This window comes from Jaculus jaculus, chromosome 3 (assembly GCF_020740685.1).
Source record: "Jaculus jaculus isolate mJacJac1 chromosome 3, mJacJac1.mat.Y.cur, whole genome shotgun sequence".
NCBI classification, from domain to species: Eukaryota; Metazoa; Chordata; class Mammalia; order Rodentia; family Dipodidae; genus Jaculus; species Jaculus jaculus.
Window position 1 is genome coordinate 149,750,018 of NC_059104.1, and position 13,526 is coordinate 149,763,543.

At 42.9% G+C, this 13,526-nt stretch overlaps 1 protein-coding gene and 1 pseudogene across 4 annotated transcripts in view; one reads left to right on the forward strand and one right to left on the reverse strand.

Annotated features, from left to right (window-relative positions):
* Crtc3 (CREB regulated transcription coactivator 3) overlaps window positions 1-13,526 on the reverse strand; it is a 142,707-nt gene that overhangs the window by 64,595 nt on the left and 64,586 nt on the right. The gene's annotated exons all lie outside the window — the stretch shown is intronic.
* LOC123459312 lies at window positions 105-7,033 on the forward strand (annotated as a pseudogene).

Sequence of the window (13,526 nt, forward strand, 5' to 3'; positions counted from 1 at the left end):
CCTCTGACCATGAAATTGTCACTCACCCTCAAGAACAATAACTAATAACAGATAAAAGACTAAGTTTCTATAATACATTTTTTTTGTACACTATCAACTGAGATATGTCCACAGACCCAAAGAACGAGTATCTAATTTTATTATTGCATTGTGTGTCAAAGTAAATAAAATGATGTAGCATGTGACACTGTTTCTATGTAATTACAGAATCTATTAAAAACAGTCTTTAAAGAACCAGGTTGAAGTCTCACACTATGGGAAAAAAAAAAAACCTCAAAATACAAGTCTTTAATGTATTAATTGTCACGATTAGGAAACTGAGAATCAGGGGACTGTGGTTTCATATATCAAATCCCCCAAACCAAGGAGTACACTTGAAATGTAAAAGAGGGGCTAGAGAGATGGCTCAGCAGCTAAAGGCACTTACTTGCAAAGTCTGTCAGCCTGGGGTTCAATTCCCTAGTAACCATATAAAGCCCCATGCACAAAGTATACATGTATTTGGAGTTTGAGAGCAAGTGGAAAGAAAGAGGCCTTGGTGCACACATTCTCTCTCTCTCTCTCACTCGCTCACTCTCTGTATCTTTCTCTCTCTCTCTGCTTATAAGTAAGTAAATAATATTTTTTAAAAAGAAATGTAAAAGTGGTATATTTAAGATAGAAGTAAACTGACATGCTGTGGGATACTCATTTTACTTTCCATAGAATATTTTAAATTTTAGTATTATCATTTATTTATTTGCAAGCAGAGAGAGGGAGAGAGAGAGAGCAAGAGCGCTACATGGGCACACCAGGACCTCTAGCCCCTGCAAACAAAATCCAGACTCATGTGTCACTTTGTGCATCCAACTTTACATGGGTACTGGGGAACTGAACCTAGGTCATTAGGCTTCGCAGGAAAGTGCCTTAACCTCTGAGCTATCTCTCCATCCCACTTTGGGTTCTCAATGTATAAAAATTCTATTTGAGGCTTGTACAGAAACATCAGACCATCTTGGCCACATTGGCCCACCTTTCCACGTGACAAGAACAGGCTGAAGCTGAGATATGCTCCTTCCTATAAGTAAGACACCACTCTCCTATGTTTAACATAAGATACCCAGATCATTTCCCTGAATCATTATGTTAGGCATGTGAGTATGCAACCCTTGAGTTTTGGGAGAAAAAAGGGTATTGATTAAATGGAAATGGAAATGGAAAACATGCCACTCATTACTTCCCAAAGGTTGCACATGAAAGTTTAAACACAGTCAAGATAAATCCATGGTCAATAAATCCAAAATCCTTTGCTAAAGAATGCTAAGGGTATATTCTTGATATTTTTCAGATGTTAAGTTTGAGGCCACCCTGAACTACAGAATGAGTTCCCTGGGCTACAAAATGAGAACCTGTCTCAAACACACACACACACACACACACACACACACACTGGCTGGAGAGATGGCTTAGCGGTTAATACACTTGCCTGCAAAGCCTAAGGACCCAGATTCGATTCCTCAGTACACATATAAAGCCAGATGCACAAAGTGTTGCATGCATCTGGAGTTTGTTCACAGTGGCTAGAGGCCCTGGTTCTCTACCTGCTTCTCTCTCTCAAACAAACAGATAAATAAAATATTTTTAAAAACCAAAAAATTACAATATTTTAATGAAGCGAATAACATATAATCTTTATGTTGCCCTCCATGCAAAATTTATCCTTTCAGAGTTCTAGTTTCATAGGAGCCAAATAATACCTGGGATATGAGCTATTTAATGGTTTTAAGCTGTATTCATGTGATATTTCAGGAAATATGACTTATACAAAAGTATCTAAATACAGAGCTACAATTAATACAAAGATAATTCCTGATTACCCAAAACAGAAGTAATCTCTTTTTTTTTTTTTAAGGGTTTTCAAGGTAGTGTTTCACTCTAGCCCAGGCTGATCTGGAACTTACTTTGTAGTCTCAGGTTGGCCTCCAACTCATAGAGATCCTCCTACCTCTGCCTCCTGAGTGCTGGGATTAAAGTAATCTTTTTGTCACTTATTATTTTTTACTGGAGGCTGTACAATGCATGGGAGAGCTCCTGTGAGTGCAGGTGCACATGAGTCACGGAAGTCAGCGGACAGCTTCAGCTGTTGATCCTCACCTTGCATCCTGAGGCAGGGTTTCATTCTCACTGTTCACTGCCGTGCTCTCTAAATTACCTGACCCACAAGTTTCTGGATAAGCATCCTGTCTCTGCCTTCACCCCATCCACTGGAGGAAATGGAATTATAGACACCAGCCACAGCATCCAGTTTTATGGGTTCTGGGACCTGAATTTAGGTACTCACTTATCCACTGAGCCATCTTGCCAGTAGTCTTTTTGTTATGACAGAGTTCAAGCAGGCCTATCACTCATTATGTAGTGCAGTCTGGCCTTGAACTCTCAATCCTCCTAACTTTCCTCCCAAATGCTGGGATTATAGTATGGGTCACTACACCCAGCTTCAAGACAGAAGTAATTTTTAAAATTTTAACTTTTTCTTTTATTTATTTAAGAGAGAGAGAGAAAAAATGGGCATGCCAGGGCTTCTAGCCACTGCAAATGAACTCTAGATGAATGTGCCATCTTGTGTATCTGGCTTATGTGGGTCCTGGTGAACTGAACCTGAATCCTTAGGCTTCACAGGTAAGTGCCTTAACCACTAAGCAATCTCTCCAGCCCATTTTTTTTTATTTTTAAATGTATGTTTGTGTGTTTGTATACATGTGTATATGTGTTCATGAGCGGGTGTGTGTACGAGTGTGGGTCACGTGGTGTGTGTGGAGGGCAGAGAACAACTCTGGGGTCCATCCTTGCCAATCCACTTTATTTGAGGCAGGGTTTCTTTGGATCTCACTCTAATGTAGTGCTCTTTTTGGTGCACTTGCCAAGAGCTTCTGAGAAATTCTCCTGTCTCGGCCTCCCATCTCACCATCATCTGGCTTTTTTTTTTTTAAATATATTTTATTTATCTATCTGAGAGAGAGAGAGAGAGAGAGAGAGAGAGAGAGAGAGAGAGAGAGAGAGAGAGAATATGAGTGTGCCAGGGACTCCAGCCACTACAGACGAACTCCAGATGCATGTGCCCCCTTGTGCATCTGGCTTACATGGATCCTGGAGAGTCAAACCGGGATCCCTTGGCTTTACAGGCAAACACTTTAACCACTAAGCCCCAGGCTTTTACTTTTTTTATATGGGGTCTGAGGATCAAACTTGGGTACTCAGGTTTCAGCAGTGAGCAATATCCACTAAGCCATCCCCCTAGTCCCAAGAGAGAAGTAATTTTAAGAGAAAGATGTCCTAGTGTCAAGGAAACAAGGATGGTTCTTTGTTAATATAGTGATATATCCACAGGGCTGGGGACCTAACTCAGTTGTTATAGTGCTCGCCTGGCATACATGAAGATTTGATCTTCAGCACATTATAAATGAGATATAGTGGTCTACACCTGTAATCCCAACACTCAGGAGGTGGAGACAGAAGAACCAGAAGTTCAAGTAAGTCTCAGTTACAAGGATATGTGTTAAACATACTTGAAAACATAAAACTTTTACTGAGGGGCCTTTGAACACACTTAATGCCTGGCTGGGCTCTGGGAGTTTAGCCTATGGAGACCTTGACCTTTTGAAAGTATTCCCCAAAGTACAGAGCCCTTGGAATGATGTCTAAACTTCCTGTTCCACCTATCTTTTTTATCCACAGTTGCCAATTTAGGAGTTACTTCTGACTTGAACCTCTTAATTACCACGTGGACTTAGTTTAGGGACAATGATTATCAAAGCCTAACTTCAGTGTTGTTGTTGTGGTATCAAACCTTAATCCAATCCAAACTATATTTGGCTTTAGCCTTGTCAATTAATAGGGACCTGCCTTGCCCATCAAATGAGTTAGAGCAGTAGTCTGTCAGGGAAGTCACCCACTTAAGAGACTGAAGCTGGGTGTGGTGGCACATGCCTTTAATCCCAGCACTCAGGAGGCAGAGGTAGGAGGACTGCCATGAGTTTGAGGCCACCCTGAGACTACATAGTGAATTCCAGGTCAGCCTGAACTAGAGTAAGACCCTGCCTCGAAAAAAAAAAAAAGTATTTATTGGCACTGGAAAGAAGGCTCAATGGTTAAAAGTGCTTTCTCTCAAAGCCTGATAACCTGGGTTCAATTCCCCAATACCCATGTTTGCAGTAGCAGGAAGTCCTGAGGCTCTCTCTTTCTCATAAATAAGTAAAAAAATTTTTTAAAAAAGGCTGGGTTTCACTCTACCTCAGGCTGACATGGAACTTACTCTGTAGTCCCAGGCTGACCTTGAACTCACAGCAATTCTCCCACCTCTGCCTACGGAGTGCTGGAATTAAAGGCATGCGCCACCACGCCTGGCCTAGAACTCTTTATGTATCCTCTGAAAGCTACAACATCTGAGAGACATGCTGAAAAGTTGCAGCTAAATTCTTCACCTTTCTACAGGGGAATTACTTCCTCTCTAAGGTAGACACATAGATCTAATCAATTTGACCTATATTTGCATTAACATTCAGTAGCTATACCACATTGCTGGCGTATCATTGTTGTTAATAAGAAGCCCTGTATCTTGGGGTTGGGAAGACGGCTCAGTCAGTAAAGTGCTTGCTGTACAAGAATGAGGACCTGAGTTCAGATCCCCAGCACCCACGTAAATGCTGAGTGGTATTGCAGCTCTCTTGTAATCCCAGAACTTGGAAGGTGGAGATAAAGAGATTGCTGGGGTAAGATGGCTAAGTAGACTAGGTAAATTGACAAGCACTCGGTTCAAATGACAGATCCTGACTCAATAAGTAAGATGGAGAACAATCAAGGAATATATCCTACACCAGCCTCTGGCCCCCACACGTGCATGTGCGCCAACACACATATGTACCCACCCATGCAAGCACACATACATACAGCAAAAAATATTTTGAATGAGGTTTTCATTTTTTTTTTTTTTTAAAGACAGGGTCCTATGAAGCCCAGGTTGGCCTGAAACTTAATATGTGGATGAGGATGACCTTGAATTTCTGATTCTCCTGCCTCTACTTCCTAAGTGCTGAGATTACAAAATACCCTACCATGCTCAGTTTTATGTGGTGCTGGGGATTGAACTCAGGGCTTTGAGCATGAGTGGCAAGCACTCCACTAACTCATTTCCAGCCCCTGTTTTTGATATTTTAAGTATACTTTTCATTGGTATATATAAAAGAAAGCAAAAAAGAATCGTTCTGCTTGGAGCGGAGATCCCTAGCGGCTGTTTGCGCTGTGAGCGGAGTCAGACGGTGTTCGGGGACCACAGCACTGGGGAGGCGATCCGCTCCCAGAACGTTATGGCTGCAGCTTCTATTGCCAATATTGTCAAAAGTTCCCTTGGACCAGTTGGCTTGGATAAAATGCTGGTGGATGATATTGGTGATGTGACGATCACTAATGATGGTGCGACCATCCTGAAGTTACTGGAGGTTGAACATCCTGCAGCTAAAGTTCTTTGTGAGCTGGCTGACCTGCAAGACAAGGAAGTTGGAGATGGAACTACCTCGGTGGTTATTATTGCAGCAGAACTTCTAAAAAATGCAGATGAATTAGTGAAACAGAAAATTCATCCCACGTCAGTTATTAGTGGCTATCGACTTGCTTGCAAGGAAGCAGTGCGCTATATCAGTGAAAATCTAATTATTAACACAGATGAACTTGGAAGAGATTGCCTGATTAATGCTGCTAAGACATCCATGTCTTCCAAAATTATTGGAGTAAATGGTGATTTCTTCTCCAACATGGTAGTGGATGCTGTACTTGCTGTTAAATACACAGACACAAGAGGCCAGCCTCGATATCCAGTCAACTCGGTTAATGTTCTGAAAGCCTATGGGAGAAGTCAGATGGAAAGCATGCTGATCAATGGCTAAGCACTCAACTGTGTGGTGGGATCTCAGGGTATGCCCAAGAGAATAGTTAATGCAAAAATTGCTTGTCTTGACTTCAGTCTGCAGAAAACAAAGATGAAGCTTGGTGTACAGGTTATTATTACAGATCCTGAGAAATTGGACCAAATTAGACAGAGAGAGTCAGATATCACCAAGGAGCGAATTCAGAAGATCCTGGCAACTGGTGCCAACGTAATTCTTACCACTGGTGGGATTGACGATATGTGTCTGAAGTATTTTGTGGAGGCTGGTGCTATGGCAGTTAGAAGAGTCTTGAAGAAGGACCTTAAGCGCATTGCCAAGGCTTCTGGAGCAACTATACTGTCAACCCTGGCCAACTTGGAAGGTGAAGAAACTTTTGAAGTTACAATGTTGGGACAAGCAGAAGAGGTGGTACAGGAGAGAATCTGTGATGACGAACTGATCTTAATCAAAAATACAAAGGCCCGTACATCGGCATCAATTATCTTACGTGGGGCAAACGACTTCATGTGTGATGAGATGGAGCGCTCTTTACACGACGCTCTTTGTGTGGTGAAGAGAGTTCTGGAGTCAAAATCTGTGGTCCCAGGTGGGGGTGCTGTAGAAGCAGCCCTTTCCATATACCTGGAAAACTACGCAACCAGCATGGGGTCTCGAGAGCAGCTTGCTATTGCAGAGTTTGCAAGGTCTCTTCTTGTTATTCCTAACACACTGGCAGTGAATGCTGCCCAAGATGCCACAGACCTTGTTGCTAAATTACGAGCTTTTCATAACGAGGCTCAAGTTAACCCAGAACGTAAAAATCTGAAATGGATTGGTCTTGATTTGGTCAATGGGAAGCCACGGGACAACAAGCAAGCTGGGGTGTTTGAACCCACCATAGTCAAAGTGAAGAGTTTGAAATTTGCAACAGAAGCTGCCATTACCATTCTTCGGATTGATGATCTTATAAAGTTACACCCAGAAAGTAAAGATGATAAACATGGAAGTTATGAAAATGCTGTTCACTCTGGAGCCCTTGATGACTGATTTCCCTTTTTATTTATGACAGTATTAGATTCGGTGTCTTATTCCTTGAATGTAACACATTAAAGTACAGCAAGTTCTCAACCTGGGTTCTTGTGAAGTAGAAAATGAAAAAAAAAGAATCGTTCTGACCAGGTACAGTGGTGCATGTACACAGTCCAAGCACTGTGGATGATGAGGCAGGAAGATCACAAGTTCAAGGCTAGCTGGGGCTACATAGTAATCCCAATCTTAAGGGAAAACGAAACAAAAAAACCAAAAATGTTTTTCCATGAGGTTGTAGCTCAGTGGTAGAGCACACATGTGTAAGATCCAGAATTCAGTCCTCAGTACTACATGTATATATGCACGTGCAGGCATGCACACATGCATACACACACGCATGCACACACACACACTCACAACCTACTGAAAATTTAAAATTTAAAGAAAGAATAATGGCTCAGATAATAAATCTGATGGTATTATAGTATAAATAGCACACTTATAGCTTGATAATAACCTAATTATCTCATTTGGGGTATATAACTTATATTTAGCTAGCTCAAAGTCTCAAAGCTATTCAGTGGTCAAACCATGCTTCCTCTTTTAGAATAAAAATCGTGGGGCTGCAGAGATAGCTTAGCAGTTAAGCGCTTGCCTGTGAAGCCTAAGGACCCTGGTTCGAGGCTTGATTCCCCATGACCCACATTAGCCAGATGCACAAGGGGGCGCATGAGTCTGGAGTTCGTTTGCAGCGGCTGGAGGCCCTGGCATGCCCATTCTCTCTCTCTATCTATCTGCCTCTTTCTCTCTCTGTCTGTCGCTCTCAAATAAATAAATAAAAATAAAAATCCTGCCTCAGTCATTCTACGTTCTTCTGTATACTTATATCTGTATCTATTTCTCACCTCCCCAATAAAGATAGGCTAGGAGGTCAGTAGCAAGTTTTATTGGAAGGAAAGGTAGTAGATAGGGTGAGTTAATGCTTGGCCCTGCTGAGGTCACACTTAAACCCTTCACTGAGCTCTAAGAATGACATCTAGCTTGCCTATCATGGTATTTAGTTTTTTAGCTTTTAAAAAATTCTTTAAAAACTATTAAATTTTTAAAAATTTATTTATTACGGAGAGAGAGGATGGTCACGCTGGGGCCTTTGGCCACTGCAAATGAACTCCAGACGCATGCACCATCATGTGCATCTGGCTTATGTGGGTATTGGGAAATCAAACCTGGGTCCTTGGGCTTTGCAGGCAAGTGCCTTGACCACTAAGCCATCTCTCCAGCCCCTATAAAACTTTTCATTGAGGGGCTGGAGAGATGGCTTAGAGGTTAAGGCTCTGGCCTACAAAGCCCAAGGACCCAGGCTCAATTCTTCAGTACCTACATAAGCCAGATGCACATGGTGGTGTATGCGTCTGGAGTTCATTTTGCAGTGGCTGGAGGCCCTGGTGCTCCAATTCTTATTCATTCATTCTCTCTAGCATAAGAAAATAAAAATAAAATATTGGGCTGGAGAGATGGCTTAGTGGTTAAGCACTTGCCCGTGAAGCCTAAGGACCCTGGTTCGAGGCTCGATTCCCCAGGACCCACATTAGCCAGATGCACAAGGGGGCGCATGCGTCTGGAGTTCGTTTGCAGTGGCTGGAGGCCCTGGCGCGCCCATTTCGCCCCCCCCACCTCTTTCTCTCTGTTGCTCTCAAATAAATAAATAAGTAAAATAAACAAAAAAAGGAGCAACAATTTATAAAAAAAATTTTTTTTAAACTTTTTATTGACCACCTTTATACATATGGACAATATACCATAATCATAACCCTCTCCCATTATCATCCCTTTCCCCCTTCTTTAATCCCCCCCACATTGAATTCCTTCTTCTTTCCAACTAGGGCCTCTTCTATTTTGTCATCATTTTTTTCCTTCCTATTTACAGATCCAAGTAGGTGCTGGCACCTTGAGACCCAGTCTGTCACCAAATCAGTGCTCCTAGTGTTACCCTTTCCTGGTCTCTCCTATAATGCAGGGCTTGCACAGGTAGCTTCAGCCTCCGTGAGGTCATGAGTGCCATGGCCATTTGGTGTCTAGAAGACAGTATTGCAAATCACTCCTCCCCTTCCTTTGGCTTGTAGATTTTTTTTTTCTTTTTTCTGTATGAATCTTTTATTTTCTCAGATCGAATTCAGAGAAGTGCTACTTGAAGATCCATGGGTGTGTTTTCACAGCTTCTGGGTTTTCCCGCTCTTAGTAAGGGCATTACAGCTTGTCCCAGTGGTACTTGATACCTCGCTGTCTCTGTCCCACAGCCTCCCACACAGTGGGCTTTGTTGGAGGAATTTACTAGCCAGAACCTTCCACTCTCCTTCCTTCCCAGCTTCTCTGCCAGACAGTGCCACACAGTGGGGATGGGAGGCCAGTGGGTAAAGAGGCAATGATGCCTGCCTGGAGTTCAGGGCTGTACCTTTTTTTTTAATTTTCACAATTTTTATTAACATTTTCCATAATTATAAAAATATCCCATGGTGGTTCGTAGATTCTTTTCACCATTGTTTCTTCGGTTCTTGATAATTATTTTTATTTATTTATTTGAGACAGAGAGAAAGAGGCAGACAGAGAGAATGAGAGTATGGGCATGCCAAGGCCTCCTGCCACTTGAAATGAACTTTAGATGCATGTACCACCTTGTAATTCTGGCTTGACATGCATATTGGGGCATCGAACCCAAGCTGTCAGGCTTTTCAACAAGTGCCTTCAACCACTGAGCCATCTCTCCAGCCTTTGGGGTTTAAAAAGATATTTTATTTTTAGCCAGGTGTGGTGGCGCATGCCTTTAATCCTAGCACTTGGGAGGCAGAGGTAGGAGGATCGTCGTGAGTTCAAGGCCACCCTGAGATGACATAGTGAATTCCAGGTCATCCTGAGCTAGAATGAACCCCTACCTCAAAAAATAAGAACAAAAACAAAAATAATTATTTTTATTTATTTATTTGAGAGGGAGGGGTGGGGGAGGATGGGCACACCACAGTCTCTAGCCACTACAAATGAACTCCAGATGCATGTACCACTGTGGTAGTTTGATTCAGGTGTCCCCCATAAACTTAGGTGTTCTGAATGCTAGGTCCCCAGCTGATGGAGATTTTGAAATTAATGCCTTCTAGAGGCAGTGTATTGTTGGGGAAGGGCTTATGGGTATTATAGCCAGTTTCCCCTTGCCAGTGTCTGGCACACTTTCCTGTTCCTGTTATCCACCTTATGTGGGCCAGGGGGTGATGTTCACCCTCTACTCATGCCATCATTTTCCCTGCCATCATGGAGCTTCCCCTCAAGCCTGTAAGCCAAAATAAACCCTTTGTTCTCAAAAGCTGCTCTTGGTTGGGTGATTGCTACCAGCAATGTAAACCTGCCTGCAACAGTAATGTTGGTACTGAAGAGTGATGTCATTTGCTGCTAGACATCTGACAGTGTGGCTTTGGCCTTTTGGAGCTGATTTTTCAAAAGGAATGGGGAATGATTTGAAACCTTGGCCTAAGAGATGCTTTGCAGTGCTGTAAGTACAGCTTGATAGACTATTCTGGTCAGAGTTTAAAGACCTGAATGCAGTAAGAACTATGGACTGTGAGGTATGGCTTCTGAGGGTGAGAAAGAGCTTTGCCTGGAGTGGGCTAGAAGCTGTTTGTGTGAGAGGCTAGCTATTATAGTCATGACCTCAGAAGTTGTGCAGGGCTACATTGCATAGAAACAGACTGGTGTGAGCAGAAGGATATGGCACAGAAAAAAAAAATGAAATCTTTGAGCTGAAACTTCTGCCCATTCAGCTGCAATTGTATGAAAGATTACAACCATTGAGATTGGACCAGCTGACCTGCCTTGGGACAGAAAGAATGCAGTCTTTTGAAGAAGCCTGAATGCTAAAGGAGTACCCTGTTCTTCAAAGTCTGCTTTATTCCCCACTGGATTAACAAATTGGCACCCCACCTGGTATTATGGAGTATAAGAAATGCAGGAAAGAAGGGGTTAGAGAGATGGTTTAGCGGTTAAGCGCTTGCCTGTGAAGACTACGGATCCCGGTTCAAGGCTCAACTCCCCAATATTCACATAAGTCAGATGCACAAGATGGCACATGCATCTGGAGTTCTTTTGCAGTGGCTGGAGGCCCTGGAGTGCCCACTCTCTTTCTCTGCCTCTTTCTCTCTCTGTCTGTCTCTCTCAAATAAATAAAGAAAAATTAAAAAAAAATTAAAAAAGAAATGCAAGAAAGAGAGGATCATTGAACTTGCAACATGGTCTTATATTTTGGAAATGGCCATGGGCAGTGTGAAGCAGGTTTGCTGGATGCCTGCATAGAGATGCCATGGGGCCGTGAGGATGAACCATGGATTGCAGTGGAGACCCAGTGGAGATACCGGGACCATGAGATGGCTGCTAAGGAAAGCTGCAGACCCTGGATAAATTTTCCAGGACTGTGAGTAGCCTAGCTGGAAGGGCAGAACTCCAAATTGTTGCTGGTTAGAATTATAGGACTTGGTGACTTTTCACTGGCTAGAGCTGTTGGACTTGGAGCTACAGAGTTTCATGTTTGCCCTGGTTGTTTTAAATCTTGTATTGGTTGAATCTTTTTTTGCTATGCCCAGTGCCATATTTTGCAGTATAAATGTTTATTCTGTGCCATTATGAAACTTTGGGGAATTTTTTTGGTATTATGGCTCACTTAAAAGATCTTGGACTATGGGAATGTTTGAACATCATTAGGATTGATGAAAACTATGGGGACTTTTAAAGATGGACTGAATGCATTGCATTTTACATCATGGATGATTATCACTTTATGGGGCCAGGGGCAGAGTGTGGTGGTTTGATTCAGGTGTCCACCATAAACTTTTGTGTTCTGAATGCTAGGTCCCAGCTGATGGACATTTGGGGATGGGGCTGGGCTTATGGGTATTATAGCCCGTATTCCCTTGCCAGTGTTTGGCATACTCTCTTGTTGCTATTGTCCACCTTATGTTGGCCAGGTGGTGATATCCACCCTCTGCTTATGCCATCATTCTACCCTGCCATGATGGAGCTTCCCCTTGAGTCTGTAAGCCAAAATAAAACTTTTTTCCCCCAAAAGCTCCTCTTGATCAGGTGATTTCTGCCAGCAATGCGAACCTGATTGCACCTGGCTTTGGATGGGTACTAGGGATTCGAGCCTGGATCCTTTGGTTTTGCCTGCAAGAGCCTTAACTGCTAAGCCATTTCTCCAGCCCAGTAATGTTTTTAATTTAATTTTTTTTTCTTTATTTATTTGAGAGTGACAGACGAGAGAGAAAGAGGCAGAGGGAGAGAGAGAGAGAATGGGTGCACCAGGGCCTCCAGCCACTGCAAATGAACTCCAGATGCGTGCACCCCCTTGTGCATCTGGCTAACGTGGGTCCTGGGGAATTGAGCCTTGAACCGAGGTCCTTAGGCTTCATAGGCAAGTGCTTAACTGCTAAGCCATCTCTCCAGCCCTTTAATTTTAATTTTTTAATTTAGTCATTAGAGACACACACACAGAGAGAATGGCCTTGCCAGGGCCTTGAGCCACTGCAAACAAACTCCAGACTCAGATGCCACCAAGTGCATCTGGCTTACGTGGGACCTGGAGAATTAAGCCTGTGTCCTTAGGCTTTGCAGGCATGTGCCTTTACTTCTAAGCCATCTCTCTAGCCCCCAGTAATTGTTTTTAAATGATACTTTCTTTTTCCCCTGAGGTAGAGTCTCACTCTAGCTCAGGCTGACCTGGAATTCACTATGTAGTCTCAGGATGGCCTCAAACTCATAGTGATCCTCTTACCACTGCCTCCCAAGTGCTGGGATTAATGGCGTGCACCACCACTCCCAGCTTTAAATGACACATTTTTTAAAAACATATTTTGATTTATTTGCAAGCAGAGAGAGATAGAAGAGAGAGAGGGACAGAGAAAATGGGAATGACAGGGCCTCCAGATACATGCACCACTTTGTATATCTGATTTTACATGGGTACAGGGGATTCAAACGCAGGTCCTTAGGCTTTGTAGGCAAGTGCCTTAACTGTTGAGCCATCTCTCCAGCCCACGTTCTTTGTAAATTTGTAAGACTAACCCCTGGTACTAAATACACTTCTGACAGGGAAGAGGAGATTAGGAATTAAGTCAAGTTCCACAAACTGGGTTTATTTATACATAGGCTGAACATAAGATGTTATAAGCTCCCTCTTTTCAAAAGAGCAAACAGAACCAAGGAATAACTGTGCCTCTCCTCCCAAGAGCAGATCCTCATCCTAGCTACCTCTAGCAAGCACTTCCTTTGGTTCTCATGACATGGGGAGAAAGCAAGGAAGACCTGCCCACAACAAAGAGGATGCTGGTTATTCAATGTTATGGGGTTCATGGATCATTTTAGTTCTATCTTATAAACTGAGCAGAATCATAAAGTATTTCATTGTTTGATTACAAATTCTTATTGAGAGGGGGCGGAAATGAATGTGTGTGTGTGTGTGTGTGTGTGTGTGTGTGTGTGTGTGTGTGTGTTAAAGTTCAAAAGGCTTGACAAACCTCGGGGTCGGACCTGTAGGCCCACTGCCAGGCTCCATGACTGCAG